The following is a 13,187-nucleotide window of genomic DNA, read 5'->3' as shown; positions in this document are numbered from 1 at the left end:
CACACATCAGAACTAATCTTGCAGATCTTGCAGCATAAGAAAAGAGTATAGAATTCTTCAACAGCACTGAACAGATGAGCATCTTCACTGATCTCCAACACAGACCACACAGCTTCTCAGATAAAGAGGAGAGTGGAATAAAAGGTTTCCCAACTATATAGCTAACTCTATTAACATAATAGATAAACCAAAATGCAGGGGATACCCACACTCTGGTGACAGTCATTACAAAGATCCAAATCAAACATAGTTCATCATGACAAACATAGATGCACAGGATATAGCAAACTACCCTGTCTAACTAAGACTAACTAAGACCGAGACTAACGCTAAGACTGAAGCTTCTATGTATATATATTTCGTATTAATTACAAGATCCAACTCTAACGATCTATGGCTCTAGAGTTATCTTGGTCTTGCAGGCGGGATTGCCATAAGACTGGTGTCCACGCTGAGGTGAGCGGTACGGGTGCTGAGTCCCAACGGGAGCGGGGGAACCACCATCCAAATAACGACGTTCCGCGCGCTCAGCCCGCAGCAGGGCGATCTCAGCACGAGCCCTACTCAGCTCGTCTAATGCATGGTCCAGCTCCGTGTTTAGCACGGCGGCTAGGTTGACTGTGCTGCTCAACCTAGGATTGCCCTCACCGACAGGTGAGACAATCACGCCTCCTGTGCTGCCAGATGGACGGCGGGGGTAATACTTCTGGTCAAGACCGTCAGCTGCCCCACCGAAAACCGAGCAGTAGTGCAAAAGCGCACGCCGTGCAGCATCTTGCATGGCTGCCTCAGCTGAGTCCCGTTCAGAGATAGAATAGTGCTCTGAGCAGGCCTCTGCACCCTGGAGACTGTCCTCCGGGCAGCGCACCAAGCAAGTCGCCTCCCAGCGGTCCGGGTAGACCCCGCGACTATGCTGGTAGACCACACAGCGATACTCGACGGACCAAGTATGCCGGTCAAATGCCCGACGTAGCAGGGTGTCGAGCGCATCATGGAAGTGACACCCGCGAGCAGCGTCGCGAGTGATGGGTCGAGCAACCCATCCTTCCGGCTCAGGGTTAGCAGAGAAGTCGGTGTCGTGGCTCGAGCTGTCGTCGACATCTCCGTCGTCTGGGTCTCCTCCAGCAGCTACTCCAGAAGCTGGGGCGCCCAGTGGTGATGCAGGGGGCGGCTCCAGAGGAAGCACAGGGGAGCAGCTCCTCACAGACTCTATCTCCTGGTGGAGCGAGAAGGAAGAGCTCTGCTGCTCCTGTCGTCGACGCTCCTGCTCCTCACGCAGGCGGTGGTGTAGTCTCTCCAAGTGGCTGGACTGTCCGGCCACGGGACGGTGAAGCGGACGCTCAGCAAGGCGGGAGGGTAAGAAGGGGATGACTGACTTTCGTGCAGTGTGTCTAAGTCGAGCCATCTACAAAAGACATCGCAAGCAAAAGGGTGAGAACAGAATTAATATGACCAGCAAATAATGAATCATGAGTAAATGAAGGATCAGAATGAAACACAATTTTTTAGCAAGGTATAATATATAGTAGAACATAGGTTTGGTCGCTATGACCAACTTTTGAAGGGATATCAAAGTCAAGGTAGAGACAGAGGTCTATAGTCCTTAGAACGACCATTCTACTCTAGGTTAGCGGTCCTACAGTCAGCACGGCTTTGATACCACTTATGTCACACCCGGTTTTAGAAGGCAAACCGAATGCGAACCATGTACGTGCCAGGATCAGTTATTCACGTACACAGCAGTTACATAATATGGACATCATCACACAGTGCTCAAAATAGTATTAATAAGGGAAATAGTCGATTACATCATACGTCTGAGACGTCCATATAGTTCTTACAATAAATCAAAGTGCGGAAAAGAAACGTAGATAACGCGGCCTTCACAGGCAGCCGACTGGGGGTTGCCGCTAACCCACACCTAGAACTCGTCGTAGTCTTGGAACTCCTGGAAGTCTCCTTCCACAGCTTCATCTTCGCCTGAGCAGTGGTTGCAATGCTGACAACCTGGGGGGGGGGGGTTTGGTGTGTAGAGCAAGGGTGAGTACACATCAACATACTCAGCAAGTATCCTGTTTGGCTGTAGTGGACTAGCTGTATGTGGGGATAAGTCAAGCAGTTGCTTTTAGTTGGTCAGATTATTACTTACTAGTAGAAAGCCAAGTTTTAACATTAACCCAAGTTATTAGCCCAATGTATCCTTTCCAAACGGAAAGAATACCACTTACCAGCACCATAGTCATAACCAGAATCAACAATCTCATAACCACCTGTACCAAAGTATCTCTGATCAAGTATCACTAATCACTGGAGCTCCCTTGGCCGCTCATAACCGTGAGCACGGCTGATATATCAGTTTTTCAAACACTCTGCAGAGGTTGTGCACTTTACCCACAAGCCGTGATTCCCATTCTGCCCGGAGAGAGCTACTCCCCATTGACCACTACCTAGGTGGCCTAGCAGGGCATCACTACGTAGCCTTTACAAAGATTCCCCGGGGCTGTAGCCACCCGTTAGGTTTCCTAAATGCACCGCACTCCTCCCCAAGGGGCGAACCCAAACTTGGCAGAGCGAGCCGCATACACCGAGCCCCATTGACGGCACGACGGCTAAGTGAACTACACCCCGGATCCTCTAATTATTCAGCTAAGGGCACCCCATTCCACCCTCATGGTTGCACTGTTTTCCCGGGCGGTCATCCATTGAACAGGTCCTTACGGAGAGGCACTCGAGAAACCGCTCGAGTCCCCTTAAATGCCACAAGTATAATCATAAATAAGAACGGGAAAACAGCGTATCATAGATAACCACATCATGTTCATTGATTAGAGTTGAGCAATAGCATAAAGCTAAACAGTAATAATCCAACCCGAATAGGTAAACAAGGACATGGATAACAAAAGCTAGTCAATCCTTAGGCATAAATGTGTAAAGCGGGGGGTGAATTAAATAATGAATAGGACATAGATAGGTCAAAGGACACTTGCCTCCACCAAACGACTGCTGCTCAGGGGCTTCTCCTGCGGGTTCCTCGGGCTCTTCAACTGGATCGTTCTCTATGCGAGCGCAAACATACATACATCCACATATTTAATACAAAAGAACAGTACACCATACAATAGAATGCAATAAGTAAACAGACGTTCTACGCAGGCTCGCGAGTACGGTTAAGAGAGAAAGAGGAAAAGACAGTCGAGAAACGATAACGTTACATGATTATAAATTTAGCCACTCGCTTAATGGAAGGAATTTAAGGTAGACACTATGTTTAGCATAAAGTAAAGTCATGTTTCATGTCTAATTATTATAAGCAGGTGGAGATAAATAAAAGGATGGTCGCGCGGCGAGACGCGCGACAAAGCTCTCTAAAACAAATTAAGAAGTTAACGAATCGTCGCGCGACCGAGCACGCAACGAGACACTTCGCCTTAGTTACGGGGAGACGTTAAGCGTCGCGCGACGAAGCGCACGACGGCGTACGTCGACTAAACTGAGTCCAAAGTGGAACGTCGCGTGAATACGCACGCGGCGCTACACCTTAAACAACCTGAAACAAAAATGGATCGTCGCGCGACGAAGCGCACGACGCAACACAAGATAGAATCTGAATTTAGACAAATCCGTCGCGCGGCGAAGCGCGCGACGCAACACGCTAATTAACGAATAATCATCGCGAACGCGGGCGAGCGAAAATACGGTCGGGCGAGGCCGGGACGGGGAAACGAGCGGGCGAGCTGGGGCCAGGGCGGTTGAACCGGCCAGGGGGGCGGTTGAACCGGCCGGGGCCGAGCGGGCGAGCCGAGGGCGAGCCGGGGCGCCGCCGGGGCCGGGGTCGGGCAGGGGGCGGGCGGGATCGCCGCCGGGGAGGGAGGGGGAGGGGACGCCGCGCCGAGGGCCGAGCGGCCGAGCGCCGCCGGGGAGGCCGAGCGGGCGGGCAGGGGGCCGCGCGGGGCCGGGCGGGGGGGCGGGCGGGATCGCCGCCGCGCCGGGAGGGGCGGGGACGCCGCGCGGGCGGGCAGGGGGGGGGCGGGAGCCGCCGCGCGGGCCGGGGAGGGGGGAAGCGCCGCCGACGAGGGGCGGGGACGGGGTCGGGCGCCGCCGCGCCGGGAGGGGCGGGGACGGGCGCCGCCGCGGGCGGGGGAGGGCGGGCGCCGCCGCGCGGGGCCGGGCAGGGGCGGGGGGCGCTGCGCCGCCGGCGAGCAGGGGCGGGCAGGGGCGCGCGCGAGCAGGGGAGAGGGAGGGCGCGCGTGGGGAAGAAGAGGAGGGGGAGGGAGAGAGAGAAGAGAAGGGGAGGGGAGCTCACCTCGGGGTCCAAGATCCGGTGATCGCCGTCTCCAAATCCTAGGGCACCACGGGGAGAGAGAGGTGGAAGAGGGAGAGGAGAGGTTGTTGCGCGGGAGATCCAAATGAGAGAGGGAGAGGGGAGGGGGGCGCATGGGGGGGTTTTGGGCGCCGGGGGCGCGCAGGCCGAGGCGGGCCGGGCCGGCTGGGCTGGGCTAGGTTGGGCCGGGCCACCTCGCGGATCGAAAACCCACGACGAGCGCGACCACTAAACGGAATTAAATCGCGAACCGAAATCCGGAACGGAACGAGACGAACATTCAACATCAGACAAAGAAATGTGCTTCGGCATGATGCAACACCCATGACACTTAGGTTTTGGTTTATACATAACACGGACACCTGTCGCTATACTGGTTTGAAATTGGGAAGAAGGGGCAAACGGGGAAAAGAGAAAAGAGAGTAACGCCCGAATTTGGTGAGAGAAAAGAAGAAAAAATTCTACCCCCAAATTCAGGGCGTTACAATTAGCAACTCACACACGACACAAAGATCACAGCGAATACGCACACGCAAAACCCAGACTTGAGCTCAAGAGACTAGCACACTAGAACGGAGCTCAAATCACTAGAATGTCGAACAAGTGCGCAAGAATGAAGTGTGAGTGATCAACAATGCTCAAGGGATGCTTGGTGTCCTCCTCCATGCGCCTAGGGGTCCCTTTTATAGCCCCAAGGCAGCTAGGAGCCGTTGAGCACAAATCTGGAAAGCCATTCTTGCCTTCTGTCATCGGAGGCACCGGACAGTCCGGTGCCCGATTTCCTTCCTTAAATAGCGAAGCCGACCGTTGGCAGGCTGAGAGCCGTTGGCGCACCGGACATGTCTGGTGCACACCGGACACCGGACATGTCCGGTGCACACCGGACAGTCCGGTGCCATCTTCTAGCCGTTGGCTCGGCCACGTGTCCCGCGCAGATTGCGCGGCCGACCGTTGGCTCACCGGACAGTCCGGTGAATTTTAGCCGTACGTCGCCGGTGAATTCCCGAGAGCGGCCAGTTCGCTCGAGCCAGCCTGGCGCACCGGACACTGTCCGGTGCTCCCAGATATAGGTGTACATTTGGGCCGGGCCTAATGGGCCGGCCCGAAGCACGGAAAAAAAAGCACGGCCCAGGCACGGCACGGCCCGAAATAATTTAGTGCCGGGCCGGCACGGCCCGTTATATCGGGCCGGGTTTGGGCCGAGGTCACGGCCCATGGGCGGGCACGAGCACGGCCCGTTTAAGGCAGGCACGAAAAGGCCCATATAGAGGCACGAAAAGGCCCATATATTTATTAAAACCATACTTCATTTCGCACTTTCATATACTTGATAAAGAACACAAAGCTAGAGATAATGCTAGTTAGATGTTTTTTTGTATCTTTGAATTAGATTGTGTGATGTAATTTTACTTTTGTTATGAACATTAGACAATAAACTAAACTTATGAACTTTGTATACAGCTAATTATACTCTTTTTCCTTCTAACAAAATGCGAGGTAGTCATTGCATAGCTGTGGTAACTTTAATACAAATATTAAGTTTGATTTTGTACAAATTTATTTGTCTTATCTTTTATTTGTTTTATTATTTTTTTGAATTTAGGGCTTTAATATGAATTTCGGGCCAAAAACTGAATTTCGGGCCAAAAATTGAATTTCGGGCCCTAATGTGAATTTCGGGCTTTTATAATTCACTACAGGAAACGCCTAAATTTTCGTAGGCCGATATATTTTCGTCGGCCGGCCCACGAAAATATAAGGTTATTTTCGTCGGCCTTTGGGACCGACGAAAATAAGGTCTATTTTCGTGGGTCAGGCTGTATTTTCGTCAGCTTGCCGACGAAAATACGAAAGTTATTTTCGTCGGCCTCTAAACCGACGAAAATAATCTGTATTTTCGTCGGTCTCCGCTCGGCCGACGAATATACGGTGTTTATTTTCGTCGGGCTCCATTCGGCCGACGAAAATAAACTTTGAACGGACCACTATTTTCGTCGGCCCCAATGAGGCCGACGAAAATAAAGGCCGTTATCTTCCATCCCGGCCTTGTCTCTCGTCTCTCACGCGACCTCACTCTCTCACGAAGCCGCCGCCGCCGCCGCCGCCGCAACCGCGCCACGCGCCCGCCCGCCCGCCCGCAGCCGCGCCGCCGCGCGCCCGCAGCCGCGCCGTCGCGCGCCCGCCCGCCCGCGCGCACGCACGCACGCAGCAGCGCCGCCGCGCGCCCGCAGCGCAGTCGCGCCGTCGCGCGCCCGCCCGCCCGGCCGCCCGCCGCCGCGCCGTCGCGCAACCGCCGCCGCGCGCCCGCCCGCCCGCCGCCGCCCGCCCGCCGTGCAACCGCCGCCGCGCGCCCGTCCGGCCACCCGCTGCGCCGCGCGCCCGCCGCCGCGCCGCGTGCCGCACCCTCGCCGCGCCGAGCCGCCTACCCACGCCGAGCAACCGCACCATCGCCGCGCCGAGCAGCCGCACCCTCGCCACGCCGCCTACCCACGCCGAGCAGCCGCACCCTCGCCGCGCCGCGCGCCCTCGACGATTGCCCTCGCCGCGTTGCGTGCTCTCGCTGCGCGCCCTCGCCGCGCCGCGCCACGCCAAGCCGCCTCCCCACGCCGCGCCCACTCCGAACAGCCGTCCCACGCCGCGGCCCCCTCCACCTTGCCACGGTAATGGTTTTACTTAATTTATAGTAATTAGTTAGCTAATTTACTGTATATAATGTATAGATTGATATCTATTTACTTGTTAGTATAAATAGTTAGCTAGGTATTGATAGCTGTTCATTATGTAGCTATCGTGCAGTATTCTGTGTTGGCAACCATCGTGTTGTTGTTTTTTGCAGGTTTTAGAAACATCACTTTATAGTGGAGGTGCTGCCGATTTTTTTATTGACAATTACATTGTTTTCGTAATTTCGGTTAATGTGTCATTTATTATTTACTATATAGTTATTAGTCACCCGTTCGTAGGGTGATCGAAGGGTGATGTCTTTTGTTTAATCTCCGAGATATTTTTTAATGTTTAGAGTTCAGTTTTAATCGTTAACCGTAGCGAACCTTATGCGTCACCCGTTCGGGAACGGCGAACGTCACATTGGCTTGTGAGGTTCGCCGTTCCGGAATTGTCCACGTATTTTGGACAGCCTGAGAGTGTAAGCCGATGCTTGTGATTTGTGACATGTGCCTTACGATTGACGCGGAATTTCGGTTGTGTAACCCAGTTGTTCTCCAACACACCATGTTCAGGCGTGTGCTTGGAGAGCAGCGGGGTTATGCTGCCGAAATTTCGCGGCAATCGTAGGCTACACGTCATAAATCACAAGCATCGGCCTACACTCTTGGGTGGGTTTAGGGCCTTTACCTAATAGGGAGTTCACCTAATTAAGCCACGGACGATCGTTGATGTTTTTTACTTTTGTTTAGCCTTTGAAATGGACGGTGATCGGAGGGTGATGTATGACGGGTGGAGAAAGGATGGGGCACATTCGAATGCATGGATGGGTGTAACAAAGGCTTTTCTTGAGCACGCTTTCAAAGATGCAACTGGTCGTCTAGCGAAGTGTCCTTGCAATCGCTGCGAGAACAAGTGGCCTCAGAAGAAGGAAGAAATGGAGAAACACCTTTGCAAAAGTGGGTTTATGCCGAACTACCTTGTATGGTACCAGCATGGAGAGTCTATTAGACACGTTGACGCGGAGGTGGAGCTTGATGACGATCATGATAGGATGGACGATATGTTGCATGATCTTGGTAGGGAGGTTGAAATGAACGCTGAGGAGGCGGGGCAGCTTCCACGCGATGCTCAAGAATTCTTCCGGCTACTCGCCGCGGGAGAAGAGAGACTGCACGAGCACACTCCGATGTCAGTTCTTGGGACTCTCACAAGACTAATGACGATAAAGTCGAAGCACAACATTTCAAACAGTGCTTACAACGACATCGTCCAACTTATGGGCGAGGTTCTCCCGGAGAATCATAAGTTGCCAAAGAATATGTACTTCGCAAAGAAGATGTTGGCTGGTCTTGGGATGACATATGAGAAGATCGACGTGTGTCCCAACAGTTGCATGCTATTCTTTGAGGAGGATGACAAGCTGGACCGTTGTAAGCATTGTGAAGCTTCTAGATATGTCGAGGTGACAAATGATGAGGGTGAATTGGTAGTTACGAAGGTCGCAGCTAAGCAACTTCGTCGGTTGCCCATCATTCCTCGGCTTTCAAGGCTTTTCCTCAACAAGGAAATAGCTCTGCATATGACGTGGCCAAAGAATGGTGTACGTCTCGTCACTGATCCAGACATAATGGTCCATCCGTCGGACGGTGATGCGTGGAAGGCATTTGACGAGTTTGATCCCGAATTTGCAAACGACCCTAGGAGTGTACGGCTTGGTCTATCGACGGACGGATTCACACCTTTCAATACCAGTGCAAGCCCTTACTCGTGTTGGCCTGTCTTCATTGTGCCATATAATCTTCCTCCTGAGTTGGTCAATAAAGAAGAGTTCATGTTCCTTGCACTAGTCATCCCAGGCCCCGAGCATCCAGGGCCAAAGCTGAATATGTTTGTTCGCCCTTTAATCGAAGAGCTGAAACAATTGTGGAGAGGTGTGAAGGCTTATGACAGCCATACTGAAAAGGAGTTTACCATGCGCGCTGCTTATTTGTGGTCAGTGCATGATCTGCTGGCGTATGGAGATTGGTCTGGATGGTGTGTCCATGGTCGGTCGTGCTGTCCCATATGTATGAATGATACGGATGCATTCAGATTGAAGCATGGTGGGAAAGTGTCATTCTTTGATGCTCATCGACGTTGGACTCCATTCAAGCATGATTTTAGGAATTCGCTTACTGCATTCAGAGGTGGAGCCAAAATCAGAAATGGGCCACCAAAGAGGCAAACTGCACCGCAGATAATGGCATGGCATGCTTGTCTGAAGCAAGGAGAAAATGATAGGTTCCAAGGCTACGGGGAGGACCATAATTGGACCCATATTTCATCAATATGGGAGCTTCCATATGCAAAAGCCTTGAACAGAGGCAGCAGCAACTTCTCGACTGTCTAGACGAAGTGCAGGGTGAGGAGGGTGAGCAGGAGACTCCTCAGCAGGATGCTCATGTGCAGGGTGAGGAGGGTGAGCAGGATGACGAGGGTGAGCAGGATGAGGAGGTTGACCCAATGGGGGCAGGCAGCGCGGGCGACGCGTCAGATGGTTCTACGTCCTTCAGGTATTATTATGCATATTAGTTTAATTGATATTAGTTTCTAATCATTCCATCATATTGAATTTACTTGTATACTTAGGTATAAGAAGAGCAATGCGCTTGGTCCGAGACCTGCCGAGAGGAGGCTCATCCGGCCGCATGGAGAATGGTGGGGCTTATTGCTGTTGTGTTAATTTTTTAATGTGAACGTGATTGCACTAGTTTACTTGTTTTATTAATTTTTGTAGGTCATGGGAAGACTTGACTTGGGACGGTACAGGCAGACGTCCCAAGGTGAACGCGGTGTTGGGTAGCCTCTGTCGCTTCTACTACCCTGGCATGGTGGAGCTCAATGGCGAGAGGTTCGCGGCTATGCAGTGGGCTGACTGGGGTCTAAAGGACTATGTCGAGCCAGGGGAGTCAGGGGAAAGCAGTAGCGGAGGGGGAAGTTCGGAAAAAAAAACGAAGGACTTGTCAGGTGGCTGTGTGGGACGAGTTCTGGGTGAGTTTACTTTCGTATATAAGCAATTCATTGAATTATTGCTTCTCCTAATCTTACTTTAACTTAACTTCTCCATTGATATGTAGGGGAGGTTCCAATTGCCGGATGACATCGAGGAGGATCAGGCTCAGTGGACACGTGTGAAGAGGCACTTTCGGAAGTGCGCTGATAAGATAATCAAGGATGCCATGTACAATGCTCGCATCGCGGCCGTCAACTACTACTACAAGAAGATAAAGGGTCAGAAAATGAGCAAAGCATTAGGGGCCAATGAGATCTACCTCACAGAGGAGCAGTACCTGGAGAGCATTGTGGATTGGCTGTCGAAGGACATGGAAGCCTGGAGATGGTTGGCTAAGAGATGGGCGTCGCCTGAGTGGATTGCAGAGTCCAACAAGCACCGTGCCAACCGTGGCACTGAAGGACCGGGGCACAGGTACGGCGCCGATGGACACCTTGGTACCGCACGCCGCATGGTAAGTATATAAATCAAACTTGTATGTTACATCTATGAAAATTATATGGTTTAACTCTTGTTTTTCATGCAGGAAGCTGAAAGTGGCGTTTCTCCAAGTTTTATGGAGGTTTACGTCCGTGGTCACCGTGGCCCTGATCCGGCGAACCCTGATGTGCTATGCAGTGAGGCGGCAAGGGAGAAAATGGTAAACAAGTTTGTATTTACGAATTAAATTGCATGTTTTGTGTTTAACTCCAACTCTAACTTTCTTTGCAGAATGCATATGGGGAGGAAATGACTCAACGCCATGGGCCTGACTTCGACTGGATGCATTCAGACTTAGATGCCTCGGCGTTGTACCACAGTGGTGGGGGTAGAAAGCATGGCAGGTGAGGTGTTTGTGTTTGATTCGACGATTTCATTAACAAGAATGTGTCCACTTAATGGCTCAACTATGTGCATCATGCAGGTTTGCCTTTGGCACCGGCGTTGTGGAGTACAACAGGACATTAGGTCAAGGGAAGGCATCGTCTTCGGGAGGGAGTTCTCGCTCCTCCAGGTCTGCTCGAGAGGCTCAGCTGGAGGAGGAGACTCGGGCAGCACAGGAGCAGGCTCGAGCAGCACAGGAGCAGGCTCGAGCAGCGCAGGAGCAGGTTGGGCAGCTGACGCAATATATGGCTTCTTATTTTCAGGTAATTCGTCTATCTCATCACGTGTCGTCATTGAATTCAAAGTATAATGTTGCGATTCTAACGTTGCATCCATTTGCAGGAAATGACTACTAGACTCGGCCCTGATATGAACTTGCCCGCTTTTCGCCCTCCCCAGGTAACACTATCTGAACACTTCAATTCCATAGCAACTCTTTCTTTATTATCAAAAATGGCTCGCAGGCACAAGGATGGGGACAGTGGCCAGGACAAGCTCCAGCGTCGCAGCCACAGTGGACTGGTGTTGGGTGGACGCAGGCACCTCTAGGCACTTGGACGCCTCCACCCCAAGGATCGCAGCCAGTCCCGGGATGGGTGCCACCGGTCTCCCAGCCACCGGCGGGCTCTCAGCCATTTCAAGCGTGGCCACCGACGGGGTGGGTGCCACCACCTCTGGGGTGGCCACCACAACAGTACCCGTGGATGCATGCACAGCCTCCTCCTCACCATGGATCACAGGTGACGTTCCATGTTTACTTTTATGCAAATATTGACCAAACACAGCAATGTATATGTATACAGCCTTATTTGAATGATTGATGAATTGCAGGGTTCAGCGTCACATGCTCATGGATCGGAGGGTGGTGTCAACGTCCAAGACTTCCTCGTCCATGGTGCTGGAGGGAGTGGCCACCTTCCTGGTGGCGGAGGAGGGAGTGGCCAAAACTCCCACAGCCCGCCGGAGTGATCAGTGAGGAGTGAGTAGTGAGTAGTTAGTAGCTTATGGACTTATGGACTCTAGACTTATGGACTAGAGTTTTGTGAATTGTGTATTTGAATGGACAATGGACTTTTGGACTTATGGATACTCTAAACTTATGTGAATGGACTATTTATGTATATGTGAATGTGTTTTGTGAATTATGTAATTGTGAATCTGTATATGTGATATTGTGTATATTGCTGTGAATTATTAATAGGTGCAGAAAAATCTGTTTTGGGGGGGGAACCATCAATTTTCGTCGGCCTCAGTGGTGGCCGACGAAAATATGTTCCCAGGCTATTTTCGTCGGCCACCACCTAGGCCGACGAAAATATGTTCCCAGGATATTTTCGTCGGCCACTACCAAGGCTGACGAAACTATCCTGCGTATTTTCGTCGGCCACTCCCGGCCGACGAAAATAAATGGGCGACTCACTATTTTCGTCGGTTTTGCGAAAGCCGACGAAAATAGGTTATTTTCGTCGGTACCGACGAAAATAGACGCCTATTTTCGTCGAACTTATTTTCGGCGGCTATTTTCGTCGGCAGGCCGACGAAAATACTATATTTTCGTCGGTTTAGGCTTATTTTCGTGGGTTTTTGGCCCACGAAAATTTAGGCGTTTCCTGTAGTGATTTCGGGCCGCCCGAAATAAGCCCGGCACGTTTAAGCAATTACGGGCCGGGCCGTGGGCCGAGGGCTAGGCCCATGGGCCGGCCCGGCACGGCCCGAAATTCAAACGGGCCGGGCCGGGCCGAAATTCAAACAATACGGGCCTTTTCGGGCTTGGGCCGGGCCGGGCCGGGCGGCCCGAATGTACACCTATACTCCCAGACTCAGCAGATTCTTGGCTGCTCGAGCCAAGACATTTCCAATTGGATTTTTCCTGTTTCCAGCACTTAGACACAATACATTAGTCCATAAAACAATGTACTAAGTCTGAGAAACATACCTTAATTCTTGATTTGTACTTTGTCCACCTTTTTACACTTAGGCACTTGTGTTGGACACTAAATCACCAAAACACTTAGAAATGGCCCAAGGGCACATTTCCCTTTCACTTACTCTGCTATCTAGGCCACTGATGTTGTTGTTTGTCATGTGTGTAGCCACATTTCTATTTAAACTCGTGGGCAGCCCACACCTGACCCGGAATTTGGTTTATTATTTATTTTGTGCCAAAATCATTCAGCAATAGTAATTATTTTGAATAAGTAACTTGGCTAATGATCCATGAAATGTTTTGTTGCTGCTCAACTTGAAAAGGCTTAAAATCCATAAATATAACTCAATTATTGT

The sequence above is a fragment of the Zea mays genome, chromosome 5 (assembly GCF_902167145.1).
Source record: "Zea mays cultivar B73 chromosome 5, Zm-B73-REFERENCE-NAM-5.0, whole genome shotgun sequence".
In the NCBI taxonomy this organism is placed as follows: Eukaryota; Viridiplantae; Streptophyta; class Magnoliopsida; order Poales; family Poaceae; genus Zea; species Zea mays.
The sequence above is the reverse complement of the archived record's forward strand: the minus strand, read 5'-3'. Positions refer to the sequence as shown.